Raw genomic sequence first — 12,579 nt, forward strand, 5'->3', positions numbered from 1 at the left:
TACTGTCAGTACTTAAGTCTATGCTAACATCTGTAAATCTGTTTAAAGTTCCACTCTATCCTCTGGAAACCCACATGCTCCCTTTACATTACTGCTCAAACAAGATGTATATGAATATATATATATATATATATATATATATATATATATATATATAAAACTCTTTTGCAGTATACGATGTATGATTACATTACTGGGTAGCTTAATGGGTTGAGCATGGCAGTAAAAACTACCCGAATTCTTAAGTTGTCAGCTGGGGCTATAAAACCTTACCAAGGGATATACTGTGCGAACCATGAAATGACCTCAGGTTGTAACTTGGATGATTCAAAAACAGCTTTTGCGTTGTACAATAGGAGAACTGAGCTGACTCGCCAAATGTTCAGACAGCAGTTAACATCAGGCATTATCTGCTGCCCTGTGTGGGTCTCTCTGTCCCAGTACAAGGGCCCACTTTGAGCCAGCCCACTGTGTGTGGGATGGGAATGTCGGGTCCATGGCTCAGCACTGCCTGCTTCCAGTTTGTTCCCACCCAACCACCCATACAGTACCCATCCTGCTCTGCTCTCCTCCCTACATGACAGCTCTGTGGTGCGACCGTGACCACTGTCTCCTCCTGTGAACCCAGGCTCCAGCTCAATGATAGGACGCGATCAGCACGGCACCGTCGAGTCGCCAATTCGGAGCATGTCCACTGTATTTAAAGGCCAAAGGCCAGGGACAACTTCTTAGACGCTTTCGTCTTTTGTCTGCGTGAGTTAGGAGAGCAGCAGGAGAGGAAGCATTTTGTCCATAATCGCTGGCAGTTTTGAAATCAAGCCAAACCATAAGGAATCAGTTGCACAATGAGGCACTCCTGAAACAACAAGGATATTAAACTTTGGAGTACACAGCCTGACTCACTCCGTCCTGAACTCCATCACATTGATTCAAGCTGGTCTTGGCCTCTCAAAATGGTGAGTGGCTTTGATTGTTTCTTCTGATTTCCTCAGAGTTATTTCTGTTGTTTTTGTCAAATAAATATTCATTGCTTTTGCCACAACATTGAGTCCAAGCCACAGTGGTTTGGTACTTTGTTTTCTGCAGAAGAGTTTTTGTATTCAGTTGGTGGTTTCACTCAGAATCTGCTTCACCACAGAATACTTTAAAACGGGCTGGAAATGTTTTGTTTTTTTAAACCAGTCATTCTGCAGTTATAGAGAGTACAAACAATGAGGTCAGCGGACAATGAAATCTTGGTGGTAGATTGGCCTGCACGTGTGCTCCTTTTATTTGTTGGTTAAGAATGAGGCCTACAACAGAAACGAGCATACAAAGATAAAAAAACACACAACTTAAACAACAATCTATTTCTTTGCTTTCAAAAAAATCAAGACATACATTTTTTCAGTAAGGCAATGGTGGATTATACGTCATTGTATTTGTTCCTCCCTTATCCAACACAATTGTATTATTCACCTTTTGGGGAAAGGTAAGAAAGTGTGCTACTCTTGCGGTTAGTGTAGCCTACTATAGAATGACAAGTGACAGGTCATTGTCAGTCTCAGTTTGTCAAACTGGTGTTTAACCAGTGGCGGTCTCGTTCTGGTGGAAAATGGTGTCCATCAAAGGCAGCTATAACAGAAATATTATCAAAACAATGCTATTGAGACAAATGTGGTACACCGTACATACTTAGAGAGGTTATGTTGCAGCACTGGATGTTGGAGGTTTTTTCTTACTTCTGCAACAGAACCTGGAAGTTCATGGCTTCACTTTGGTTCTTTATGGTATGAGCCTTTAAACACTAACTCATGGGCCCTTTGCCGTGAAACTGAGCTCACATAAGAAAGAAAAAAAGATGACTCGCATGTTAAATGCAGGAGTTGGCTTGACTAACTACAGACAGACATCACATGAGAAATGACTGGAGAACTGCAAGTGACAGAAACATGCACACAGCATTTCAATCCCCCTCAACACGCATGCAAAGAATGAATACAAGTGCTGCAGTAAATCTGGAGCGCACATCGCAGCGGTTTCCTACACACACACACACACATAAGTTACAGAGTGGTTGTTATTTTACCCGGCATGTGACATGAGGCCGAGACAGAGGTGTCCTTTGTTTGGCTACCTACAACCGACACGTTCTCCAGGGCAACCGAGTGGGGAGACCCACAGGGCCACTCGGGGTTTCAGCCCAGACATAAAAAGAAATGTCCACCCCAGCAAGAAAATTAGCCAGGATCCCGTCAAAGCTGACCATCTGCTTCGGAAACTCGTATTTCTGTAACACGTGCAGCCTTCCTGTGCTTGGGGATGTTTAAACTGGGGTGCCTGCATCCCCACGGAAATACAGTCTGGTTTAAGAAGCTAAGAGGGTGCAGGATTACAACTTAACAGAGCACCGTCTGTACCAAAACTAAATCAGTCCAGGAAGCAGTTAAAGAAACACGACAACCTGCTATACATTTTTTTGTTAAAAAAACCCTTTCGCTCTCCTCCCTCATGCATCGTTTGTATTTTTTGCAGTCGGTGGCCACTTACTGCAGAATGACAGGGATCACTTTCAGTGCAATGGTCCTTAACACGGCACTTAGTGGCACACTCTAAGTGCTCAGGACTGAATTGCTTGATTGGACAACTCATCTCCATTTGTATGGTAATCCACAGAAGAGCGCTGTAACGAGCCGCGGGCACATGTAATGGAATCTGCTGGATCCGTGTCTCGTTGGCCGTGACCCTGTGCTCAATTACAGGGCCGATATAATTAATCTACGCCTCTATTATAATCATTTATATCAGCCCTCATTCTATGGTTTTCTATATTATACTCTATTCTAACTAGATGTGTTTTCCCCCAAAACTCTGCGTGCACTGCCAGACTTCCATGGTATTGGCACAGTATTGGTATAATTTCTGATTCGCTGTGATGCTTTCTCTGAAAATGGCCCTGGAGGAGCCATGCCAAGACTGCAGTTAAAATACCCCTCCCCCCACCCCTTCCTCTGCATCTTCTTTCTGCTCCCTCCTATCTTTTTGTTTCTATCTGTAATATCTTCTCACCCATTCATCCGGCTGTTAATCGCAGACACTGATTTAGTCGCTTCCCCCTCCAAAAAAAACTGTCTTAAGTGTTTGGTTTTTTCTAATCATTCATCGTCAAATAGTTCATTTTTTGCTCATAATTACATAACCCAGGGAGTTTCGGAGCAATCCAAGTAAGCGGTAAAACAAGAATCGGTGACTCCTCCTAATACGCTGTTGTGCACAATCCTCTCCATCTCCAAACGCTACAGAATGGACCAGTTGTTCTGTCATCGCGGCATTTCAAGCTTAAACACTGCGGCACTGAAAAAGCAGGCCGACATGGGATCAAACGAGTGACGTCACACGTGCATCACACATCCCTCTAGTATCACTTTCTTTATTGTGAGTTCTGCTGTTTAGATTTATCGATCCCACAACACTCTGGGAGGCATTTAATAAAAAGCAGGCCACCGAAGCTGAAACCTGCTCCGTGACACTGGGGAGGGTGTGTGGTTGTGTGCGTGAGAGAGACAGCCTCACTTTGTAACTACCTGCTAATTATACTCCACAGTAAATATGAAATTTGTAACCACACCACTGCAGGATATCATTAACTAAAAGGATTAGAGTGTGGTTCAGGCAGGAGGGCTTCCGCGGCTTCTCCCGATTGAGAATGGACTAATCTAAATGGGATACATCAATAAAACGGCGGAATAAAGTTGCAGGCACTTAAGAGCGTCAGCCTCTTTTGCTCAGGCTCAAAGTAAGGAAGAGAGTCCCTGGCTGGCAGCCAGCCAATAAATTAGAAGATAAGAAATATTATTCCACTGGCACACCAGCGGCTTGCAGCTATTTAAAACAGTGAGGTTTAATGATAATTAAATTACTTGGAGGAAAAACAGACAAGACAAGAATAGAATGCTTGGAGGCGGATCAATAAGGAGATGTTCTAGTGGATAAGGCTGCAGTGGCGAGCAACACAGCCAGGAGGATGCAGTGTGTGTGTGTGTGTGTGTTTGTTGAATGTTTAGCGCATAGAAGTATTCAGTCCAGTCAGTAAACACTTTTCACTTTAATTGTAACACTTTTTCACACTTGACGGGAAAATAAGACGATAAGAGAAAACACTTTCATGTCTCGTGACCTCGAGGTTCACGTTGAACGTCTTGTGTTTCAGGTGCTGAGCTGAAGTAAGATGGCCTCGGACAGAATGGCGAGCCCTCGGAGCAGCTCCAGGCAGAGCAGCTCACTCTCTTCATCCCCAATGAGGCAAGTAGCCACACAAATTGCTAAATCAACATATTATCCCCACTTGCTCCAGGTGGTAAAGGATGTAGTTTTGAGAGAAACTACTGAGAAGTCTACAGGATCCTTAGTGTAGTGAAACGGGATGTGAGTTTTGTTTGAGCTGCTCAAAGTATAAACAATAACAACTTTTAAACTAAACAGCAATAAGTATGTTTCCATGAAGCTACAGTTGTGTGAAAAAGTGTTTGCCCCATTCCTGATTTCTTGTTTTTTTCACACAGGGCCATGTAGGTTTGGATTTTTTTCCCCCTTAATAATAAAAACCTTCATTTAAAAACTGCATTTTGTGTTTACTTGTGTTATCTTGGTCTAATATTTAAATTAGTTTGATGATCTGAAACATTTAAGTGTGACAAACATGCAAAAAAATAAGAAATCAGGAAATCAAACACTTTTTCACACAACTGTATTTTTATTCAGCCCAGTCTCCAGGAAAGAACATAATTGGCATTGTAAGTTTCTGCTAACCACGGATATGTTGAATTTTGGTGTTTTTGCATTGCGTCAGAGTGAGTGTAGCAGTACAACCAGCGACGCACAGGGCAAGTGACACAGTATACCAAGCAAACCCTATCCAGTTATGTGGTATAATATCTGGTATAACCAGCGGGAAAGTCCATTCAGGGTTGGCAAGAAGGTTGGTGGATTAATTAATGATTTAGATATGCACTAATGGTTAGGGACAATGGTAATATATGCTTTATAAACGTGTATTAATACTGCAATTCATCATTAATTCAGGTGGAAGGTATATGTTATACGTTTGTAGGGAGCAAGGCTTGCTGGTTGGAGCTTCATACATGTTGCACAGCTGTGAGTGCTTATTGATTCTGCCTTTGTTTTTCAAACTAAGCAGTTTTAACCAAACCAATGAGCTGGCAGAATATAAGAGTAATGTTCAGTTTATTTTTTCCACCATTTAACCTTTTGCTGTATAAAAGTAGAGGAACTTGTAAGCTGACAGAAAGAATTAATAAATATTTATATATATTAGCAGATTCTTTAAAAACGAGTCCAGTATAGACCCAACACAAGTGGAATGCTTGATCATCAACTCAACTGTACGAAAAAAAAATACAGCAAAACAGGCAAACATTTTGAATTGTATTTGGTTATTTCAAATTTTTTTTTGGATTTATATTTGTTTCACATATTTATTTATGTTAAATAAAATATAGATTTTATTATATTATATAATATGTTTCGTCTTAGCCATCAGCTGCTTCATGGCCTCCAGGTCTTCTTTGGCCTGTTCAGCTTCGGACTGCGTCTCTTTCTCAAGCTGTTTACGAAGGCTGTTGCTCTTTTCTTTTTGGGCCTCAAGCTCAGCTTCATTCCTCAGATTCCTCATAAAGGATATAGTTATTCAGTTTTAGTTCACAACAATATTTTTTACTGGATATTTCTGGATATTTAGTTTATAATGAAAAACCCTGTTCAGGGCGTGTTAATATTAAAGCAGCAGAGGTGTTGATGTTGACAACACATTCATCTACACCCAAAACAACATACCTACAATAATAGCCATGATGTCAAGAAATAACACCCCTCGAAAATTGCAGCACACTTTGACTCCTATCTCCTTCTGATAATGATCTGTAATGGTGGCAGACGCTGGTTTCATGGCACCTGTCATGGGAGCAGGGATTGAGGTTTACAGTGGTGACGGGGTCCAGTTGTGTCATCGTTCTTGGTTGTTTGTGAGGAGAAGGAAGGCAGGCAGGTCTTATTTGGTTGTCGGTGGTGCGTGAATAGGAAGACACAAACATAAATACACCTACACACTCATGCCAATGCATTGACATGAGACATTTTAGGAATTACTTCAGTCTTAATCACAGAACAATCACCAGTATTTGACTAATGGTCTTAACTGCCAACATCTGGTAAAGCTACATTCTGAGTATCAAACTAACTTTTTTGTCGCTGCATATTTTCTTCAGATCTCTTTGTCAAAATCAGACTGTAATTCACTAAACATTCAATCGTAAAAAAAAATCTTAAAATAGGCCATTCATTCTCTTCTAAAATGATATATAATCTGATCCTTATCTTTGTCAACAAAGAACTGATGTAGGAATTAAAACTTTTCCTCGATTTGGGTCGCGGCTGGTCATTAAGGGGTGATGGGGGGTCCCGCAGCCAGACCAGTTGAGAACCACTGTTATAGACTGACACCCCCGAAGCTGCTGAGTAAAATCACATCCTCCCGCCTTCTGCCTTGGGAAATATTTACCAGCTGATGTTTGATTAGAGTTGTTGGTTCAACATCGCCAAACCAATATATCGGCCATAGTCAGGATCCTGCATCAACAAATTAAGAGGCAGTCAACAGTAGTAGGTGCAAAGGTCAAATCCTAAGTGACAATGCAAACACACACACACACTCACACACACACTCTCACACGGCCTGAAAACATCCGTCCACATTTGGATTCCATGTTGGAGGTGCATATCTGCACACAAAAGCTGGAGATTGAAACCAAAAATACTGAAATATCTGTCAGAAACCTGTAGTCATGATGCAAAAAGGAGAAGTGTGCACATACCAAACAATCAGCAACTGAAGCAGAAACGGAGCAGCACCGTCACGATGAGTTGACACGGAGCACAAACCTTTCCAGCTGACCTAAACTGGACTCTCTGCACTGAACCATCAACTAAACAGCCTTCATCACAAGCTGAGAGTTCTGGTCTTTCAAATCAGCGACTGGCAGTTTATTCTATTGGCACATTGTTAGTTTTCAAACATTTCGTGGATATCAATCTTCAATCTCCTGACTTCCAGGAAAGTCTCTCTTTCTGGAGATACACCAGACAAAAGTCTTATCACGCAGCCGTGATTTACATCTTTGTTGTGAATGTGTCAGCTGCTGATACTTCTTTTTTTAATTAATTTTTTTATGGGAAAAGCCTCCTCATCAGCTGCCATATTTCAGTCATTGATAACACATTTTAATATATGTCTTATGACAGTTTTGTGTTTACAAATGCTTACATAGCATCGCAGAAGACACGCAGTGAATGCCTTGGATATCGAATCAGTACAGCTGTCATGCCATACATACGCAACCAGACACACACACACATAAACAAACATATCATCTCTGACTTGCTTTCTTTGTCTGTCCCTCATTCACACACACGCACACACACACACACACACACACACACACACACTCACACACACACACAAACATAAATCCTATTTGTGCAGCACATGGCTCGGTAAATCAACTGATGAAAGGAGCCAAATGACTGAATTGTATTACAAGTAAATTGCAAACACAGATGCACTCAGTTGACAAACAGCACAACAGAACCCGTACTTCGCCCTTATCAGCTTGAGCAATAGGCCTCAGGTTACAGTCTGAAAGAGGCTCGGCCGCTGTGCTGCGAGTAGGTTAACTCAGTTTCTGTGCCGTCATTTGTCTGCACGTCTGTCTTTTTATGTTGCGGATTCGTGTTTGCAGCCCATGCAGGAATGTTGGAAGTTGCACAAGTGTGGGTTTGCTGATGCGAGGGGAAGAGTGGGAGACTTGAGAGAAAAACGGAGCAAGCGAATGGGAGGGACGAGTCAGCTGGAGATGGTTTGAGACAGAAAGAGATAACTGGGTTTTCCACACGTACTGGAAAACTGTTGACCAATTTTACAGCCATTGAAAATGAGAGGAAAAAGTAAAATGTCCTGGAACATCTTGTGTTATCCTGGAAAATAACTTCAACATTCTCAAAAAAACCTTTGCTGAGATTAAGGATGAACTCCAAGAATATCAATCAGATCTCCCCAAAACAAAACACATTGCCATCTGAAAGAGCTAAGTTATGTTCAGAATCATATAAACGTTTAAATGGTAGATTATGGACGAAAGTATTTTAAACTGCTCTCAATTATGTTGTGGAAATGCTGTGAACACCCCCTCAAGCCACATCACATGATAGCACATGCATGTTGGATGACATTACATAACGTTGCTTTCTTCCCAACTTGTTCTCAACGGTTAAAGAATGTTGAATCGGTTCGCATGTTTGGTTCACTTTGCTTGCTAGCTTGTTTTGTCTACATTTGCAGGTGTTCTATGATCATTTTGTAACCAGGCATGTGTGAGTCAGAGAGAGAAAGAGAACAAATGATGGAGTGAATTAAGTTACAGAGACAAACAGACAGAGAACAAGACAGAAACGGACACCGAGTGTGATGTTTTAGGTGATTCTGGTCTTGGCTGCACTTTAAAGGCTGTCTGAAACATCTGGGAGTCAGATGTCTGCCCACATTGCCAGGAGTCAACTGTACCAGTGAGAGGCCACAATATCCCCTTGCAACATGCTACTTTGGGAGGAGCACAGGCCCAACCTTTGCCCAGAAAATCAAGGGCGTGACTTGCACATTTAAAAGTACCATGAGCCATATGCTTTTGCCATTTTCTTAGTGGGCTCTTTACACAGTGAAGCAGCATTTTGACAAAGCTCCCTGAAGTTTTCAGTGGAGCTGTAGCTCTGTGTTTAAAGATTTTCTCAGAGATATATTCAGTTTTTGAAGCAGAAGGATATTTAATTCTTTCTGGGACAAGAGTGTCCTTGTTTCCTCCTTCAGTCGAAGCCAAAGCCACAATGGTCTGGTCCACAAACTCTCGCAGCTCGTTCTGCCCACATTTCCATTTACTCTTCCCCTGCCGGACTGCGGTTCTGTTGCGGTGTTTGAGAGATTTCCATTTGTTCATAAGTGACATCAGGCGTCAGGCTGTGATATTCACGAAAAGCAGACGGCAGTGAAGGCTCGTTCATAGTGTGCTGAATAACTTCCATATCTGTGGGAAGAATCCTCCAAACAGAAATAATAACATGAACTAACACATGTTGCAGTGATTCTTTTCCAGACAAGCTGCTCGGCCTGCAAGTTATACTGCATGCAGCCAGTGGACAATTCCAGATGTTGTGATAAAACATTTGGTGAGGGCTCTTACCCCAAACCCCTCACTGTACTTTACGAGTGCATACATTTGTAATATGTATATAGCTGCACAGAGGCTCAAACCCCAGAGCCAGTCTCTCATCCAATTCAAATGTTTTTTTGTTTTTACATTTCTCTACCTTTAAATTCGGCAACACAATATTAAATGTATAGCCTTATTTGGAAAAAGTAGCTGATAGACATTTTTCAAGTAAAACAAGCTTGTTAAACTCACTTATAGGCAACTTAAAGATTTGAATTGTGTCCATTTACAGATTTAATTGTATCAAAGCCTGTTTAAACCTCACTGTGGTAATGTTTTGGGGCTGGTGACACAAGATAAGTGTAGTATTTGATCAAAATGAACACTTACAGTAGAAAATATGTTTCCATGAGTTGAAGTGAAGCTGGGCCATCATAGTCAAATGAGTGAGTCACACTTAAATGATTTAATTAGGATGGCAATAAAATATGAATTATTTAACAAGGGCTGCAACAAATTATACTTTTATTTAGCGATCAGTAGCCCATTATTTTCTCAAATAACTGATTAATAATTTGCTTAATAGTTCTCCCCATGTCAGAAAATAGTGAATAGTATCCATCATCATTTTTTGAAGTCCAGGGGCACGCCATCTAATTGCTTGTTTTGCCAGATCAACACTTTCAGTTTACTTTAACATTGACAAAGAAAAGCAGGAAACTCTCACAATAAAAAAAATGTATATAAATATATTTTTTGGACTTGACAAATGACTTTAAAGATTAATGTAGTATCAAAATATTTGCAGATTATTTTTCTGGCGACACAGATGTTACAATTGAATCTCATTTAAAATCATCACCATACCCTGCCGAATGTACAACTCAATGTCACACTACTTGGTTCTTGTGTTTTCTTCCACAAAGTCTGAATCTGTGCATGGAGCACATTACCTGTATTTTACAACATGTTCATTTCACACACTTTCATTAAAGCGGACTGCCTGAGCCACACATGGCGTCTTCACTTTAATGTAGAACACCGGTGGCAGACCGAAGAGAAGCAGGCATTGCTCCACCTGTGCTCATGATCTATGAAGTGTTTTACATATAGTTCCCGAATCACCAGCCGAGTAATGGGCAACCACCCCTGAAGAACAAACTAGTTCCTGCTGTGCAATAACTGCTATACTTGAGTGACAACAGGTGCTCTACTGCTTGGTTTCCCGTTTGCTGCTCACTGCAACACACGGTGATACAGTGTGTTGTGCAAAGATGTGACTTTCACTGTGGTTTAAAGCACAATCATATTGTCATTTATTCTCACTATCTTTGTGATGCGATTAGCGAATGACCCACAGACAGCGCACGCAAAGAGATTCGTGCTTACAGTGTGTTTTCATGCGGACGTTGTTGCTGTTCTTAGCCTCAAACTAAGTGACTCACATCCTGTGATGAGGGATTCTGTCCACATTTGTGCTCCATCAAGTGTCACTTTTGTGTTTTCTTTCTGTTGGCTCGGCGAGGGTTTCCCTCAGCTGTCAGCAGATGATTCTTTAAAGCAGCAGGATGTCACAGAGGGAAGGGTTTTGAAAATGTACTGTGAGGTTCATATTATTGTAATTTTACACTTTAATATGGAACACAACATCTTCTGAATTTTCACTTTAGTGGTCTGGAGGTTGTCTGAATATCAATGTGTGTCTGTGATGAGCCACTTAACCAACAAGCCATTCTAAACAGCAATTATTTTTATGCAAACTGTTAAAATCATGCATTTCATTGAATTAATTTTGTCTGGAACTTGAGAGTTTGTTATTTTAAATCTTGTTTATGGTAAAAGAATGAAGGAATATGCCTCTCTTCCCTTTCCCCCAAAAAATTCCATTGTGATGAATGTGTGTGTGTGTGTGTGTGTGTGTGTATTTTTGTGGGCGGCGGCAGAATAACACCTTAGCTAACGCCAGCGAGCAGCGTTTGTTGACTTGTTTTTTAACAATAGCTGAAGAACAGACGAGTTTCTCTGAATATGTGCAGGCACTCACTCGCCGAGCAGAGAAAGTTAACACTGACCAACTGGACCACTTGACTTCAAACACCTGGCAGAGAAACCAATCGTGCAGAGTAAAAAGAAACTGAGGGTGCATAAATCTCTGGATGCCTTTAACTCTCCTACAGAAAACAACAGATGTCGACACTCCAAAGCAACCCAGAAAAGTCTAGCTGGAAGTTAAGCTTATGCTAACGTCTGCGGCTACGGTTAGCAGAGGACTAAACTATTAACATTTGCTCTCCATCTCTCGAATAGTTTAGCCTCTTGGCAACTGAAAAAGTCCTGAAATTGTTATCTATTGATTCATGTATGCACGTACAGTACCTCAGCAGGACTTTGACATTTATGTATTTCAATTGGAAGAATCTTTCGTGCCTGAGTTTTTATTTTATTCAGTCTGGATGATATGCAATTAAATGAATGTACGGTAGTTAACCACTTAGTTAAGTTGAGGAAAACTGTCTTGTTGAAAATCCTGTGTTTCTTTGTCCTCACACCTCGTCAATAGCTGTGACCATTGTCACGAGGATGTGTTTAATGTTTCCAACATGAAAAATGGATCCGAAAAACAGCCATTTCATCTACATGCCTAACACAAACTCTAACCGGAACCCTAAAACCAACATAGTGCTCACACACAGACTGAGTCTGACGTCACAAACTCCTCTTTTTGTGGAGTTGAGTTCATCGACAGACGATTACGGAGCTGAACAGTCGGAGCATGAGCCTCTCAGTGACTCATCCAGCAGAACAACTCTCTCGATGTCTCCTAACATGAAGAGTTGAAAAAGTGAATCCACTAAAAGCTCAAGTTATCATTTACACCTGATGTGTTACAGGAAGAGGGATGATGGTAACTCAGCATACAAACCGGATTCATCCTTTATTGCAGTCACGTTTCTGCATGTTCCCTCATGTTTCTGGTTAATTATTATTGCAGTCATTTAGCAAACGCTTTTATCCAAAGCGACTTACAATAAGTGAGTTCAACATAGGTATTCAAGAGAACTACTAGTCACCGGAAGTCATAAGTGCATCTCCTTGTTTACACAAGCATCTAAGAGCATGAACCACAGCAAAAGTACAGTGCAGAAACAAACTAATACCAAAAAGTTTCAAAAAGGTCAAAAGTTGTGTAACTACCTTTTGATCTTCCTTCAAGTTGAATATTGTTTCCTTTCGGTTTGTAATATGCCACGTTAACTCACTACAAGTCCAATTCCAGATTAATTCATTTAACGTTCATTCGTTTCTTAAGATGCACACTGCAACC

The sequence above is a fragment of the Anarrhichthys ocellatus genome, unplaced genomic scaffold, assembly GCF_004355925.1.
Source record: "Anarrhichthys ocellatus isolate YVR2014 unplaced genomic scaffold, GSC_Weel_1.0 scaffold2, whole genome shotgun sequence".
NCBI classification, from domain to species: Eukaryota; Metazoa; Chordata; class Actinopteri; order Perciformes; family Anarhichadidae; genus Anarrhichthys; species Anarrhichthys ocellatus.